This window comes from Pan paniscus, chromosome 3 (genome assembly GCF_029289425.2).
Source record: "Pan paniscus chromosome 3, NHGRI_mPanPan1-v2.0_pri, whole genome shotgun sequence".
NCBI lineage: Eukaryota > Metazoa > Chordata > Mammalia > Primates > Hominidae > Pan > Pan paniscus.
In genome coordinates, this window is record NC_073252.2 from 102,972,005 (window position 1) to 102,975,746 (window position 3,742).

General features: G+C 37.4%; 1 pseudogene; it reads right to left on the bottom strand.

Moving 5' to 3' along the window:
- Positions 1 to 1,756: 1,756 nt before the first annotated feature.
- LOC100971316 (large ribosomal subunit protein eL6-like) lies at positions 1,757 to 2,602 on the bottom strand (annotated as a pseudogene).
- Positions 2,603 to 3,742: the final 1,140 nt, after the last annotated feature.

The window sequence follows — 3,742 nt, forward strand, 5'->3', positions numbered from 1 at the left end:
CTTGTGCAACAACAACTTCCTGGTGACCCTTTCCACATGGGACAGCTAGGTCCAACCTACTTGACTGTCCCCACAGACCTCCCACTCTGTTCAGATATGTCACACTGACCACTTCTCAGTCATAGCATGACGTCCTGGAACACGTGCCTGCTTGCTTTAAACCCACCAATTAGAACTTGCCCTGTGAAACCTGTTTGGGTAACACTCTGAACCCCAATAAAGGCTTTGGTCCTCTGGTCCCTCCTCTCTCTCTTGCTCCCCACCTGCTAGTTGAGCATGTGTGTCCCAGACCCCACTGGTCCTGCAAGACGTATTGCCCTCTTTTCTCTAAGATTGGTAAGTAGTAAAAATTTCTTCTGTTATTTTATGTGTTTGTTGTGCTGCCACCTCTGTCTCACCTGACTAATACATCTGAACCTAACTCTCCTTCTGATCAGTGCTGTTCTGGAAGGTGGCTGTCTTGGTAGGGATAAACTGGGCACAGATTAGAGAAGAACCACAGTGCATCCGATGGCATAAACAAGTTTCCCAGGAGAGGGATGCCTGGTCACAGGTCAGATACTTAGGTGTTAGGCCATCCGCCAGGATAAAGAAGAATCCTGTGAAAGCCATATTGTAAACATCAACTATGGTCACCCCTGGAACCCCATCAGGGCAAGGCTAGAGCTTATAGCCACTCTCCAGAGGAGACCTCAAGACTGAATTAAAAGTAAATACAAGAGAGAATATAGTCTGGAACAGGCCAGATATAGTTGGAAGAGAAAGACAGTTGGATGAAGATAAAGGGGCTAATTTTTAAAGTTACTATTACAATGATGGAGATATTTCTCAGACAATCCTAGAGTTTGTTTTGCTTAAATAAAGTGACGATATAAATTTCTTAGTAAGTCAGGAAAAAAACCTTCTGGATTTAGGACAGGGAGACGGATTCAGGACAGGGATACTTCAGCAAAAACTGTTGTAGCTGAATTCTCTGTTCTCTATCAATTCTATCTATTGTCTTCAGATTAATTTATAGCTAATATAGTAATATAATTTTTGTCATACTCAGAAGTGTTATTTTTCAAACTTGAAAAAATTATTCTTCCCTTCTAAAAGAAAATAATAATCATGGAAGCTCCTTTTCATATTAAATAAAAACTTCTTATGCTTAGAGATAAACAACATTGATAATAAAATAGAAGTAGTCAAAACTATGAATATAATAAAGTTATCAACTTAATTTAACATAATGTTATTTTACTAAAACCAAAGTGTTGGTTATAAATAGTAGATATTATTACAGCTTCAAGTCTGATTCTATATATAAATTTTCTGAATTCAGTGATCTAATGCAGAAAAATGCCTTTTTAACTTAAGTACATATATTTAATAACTTTAAGATTCCTTTGCTACTTCAGGATAGTCAGACCTTAGATTCAATCAAAACTCAATAACAATGTATTTTCACAAGCTGATGTACACTCAATAACTATATAAAAATGTTTACTTAATTTAATTGAAGATTAGTAATATGGTATGCAAGTTAAGACTGATTTGGTAATTGATATCAAAATACCAGTTATTTAAATGTCTTTAGTTTTTTTTCTTTTAATATTCTTATCATAAAAGAAATCTTGAAATAGCCCATAACTGATACAAGGAACCCATGATATCATCAAGAATTCTGGCTGCTATAATTTTGCTCCACTGTTATAAATCCCATCTTCTACTTAAAAAATATATTGGTTATTTAATTGGGTTCTTTGTAAGAAATTTACAGCACCAATATTTGAGGATAAACTCCATTCATTGGGGCAAACAGATCACAGGTAGCCCTGGAGCTGACAGCTCGCTTTGATTTTTGGTAAAGTTTGTGAGTCCACAGCTCTCTGATCAGCCTTGCACTGCTCTATAGTCTTGTATTTCTCATTTTCTTGGTCAAAAATCTCACCTTCCTAGTGTCTGTGTTTCCACAGCTGCTTTTTCTTGAAGTATACATCAGTGAGATGTTTTGGGATTTTCACACTGCTGATATCAATTTTTGAGGAAGTGCCAATGACAGATTTTTGGTGTGTTCTTCATAGAGGAACTAGATTGAGGACCAGTATTCCAGTCACAAGTTGCAAGCCATTGCCCAGCTGCTTCAGAAAAACCACCTGCTTGCCTCTGTGGCATTCAGTGAGGATGATCAGAATGGTCCCAGGAAAGATGCTAGCCTATAGTTTTCTCACATGCCGATTGAAGGGTTTCTTGCTGTGGCTCAACGGCTTTGAAGGCACATCTTCAATAGGATCATAGCTACACATTATGCAAAGTTTAACCACCGGGTTACCACCATTCTTGTCACCATCAACTGGTTTTGTAACAGTTGCAAGAATCTTTCAATTCTGTATTTAGCAGTTGAGTACTTCTTGTTCATGGCCTTTTGGGAATACATGGCAGACCAAAAATATCTGCCAATTCCTCTGATGAGAACAGGACCTTGGCTGCAGTGGGCCTTCCTCTTCTTGGACATTTTAGCCTGAAGGTTAGCCTTTTTAATGTTACCACTGGCATCAGCCCTCTTGGCATCAGGTTTTTCCTCCTTAGTATCCAGCTTATCAACTTTTTCATCTGCCATCTTGCAAGATGGAAAAGAAAGCTGTCTTTCACTTTTGTTTCATAGCCCATGAAGCTCATGCTGGAGTTCCAAACATCATATCCACAGTCATGGCAACAGAGGGAGTAAATATAAAGGGATAAAAAAAAATCTTCCCTACTGACTTGGTTCCCTTTCAACAATCTTCCCATAATTTCAACCAAATATTTCCACTTACATTATATTTTCCAAAACTTAGTCACATAGGGATACCTAGTTGCAAAGAAAGAAGGGTAATGTCGTTTGTTTGTACATTTTTAATTTCTAGGCCACAATGTGCCAGGTTTGTTACTAAGGCAAGACAGGAAAATGGATACTGAAGTAGGAACTATCAATCTCGGTCATATGTTTTATTTTTTAAGTCTGCATTATAAAAATCTAATGCATCTGTTAATATAATCAATAGCACATTCACTGCTAATAAACTATTGCCATTTGGTCCATACAAGAATGACACACATTGGATATGCCTACTTACAATGTGGAAACCTCTACAGTGCAGATTCCTTTGACTTCTACTTGCCTTAACTGTTATATGCAAAGTGGTGATTCAAGTCTACAATTATTTTTCTCTGCTAAAACTCTAGCAAAACTTTTATTGATACAGCACATGACAGTTGTCAGTTTTTAATATCACCTCCCAGCATCCTGAGGGATCATAATTATCTGATTTTTTATAAAGAAAGAATCAGAGTTTTATAGAGATCAGACAACTCGCCCAAAGTCATGTAACTAAATCCAGAGCTGGACCCCACTACAGATGCTGTGCTCCCACAGGGCTCCTCATAATGATCCAGAAATCTGTGCAAACCACCTTTGACACAGAGTTATTTCTTCAGATCTAGGAATCTAAAACACACTGCATAGCCACGTAACCCTATACAAATTTCCCAGTGGCTGAAAATAATCTGTTTTCCTTGGCACCTCAATTTCAAGGCATCACGTAGATACTAGGTAGAGTAAGTGCTACACTACCAATAATACCACTACTATAATAATAGTGGAGATATATTACTTTACTCTTCCATTACACTGTTGATGATAAACACACAAGTTTTAGTAATTATTATAGGAAAAAAGCACATCAATGTGGTTAATAACATTAATTCTGGACCCACACCG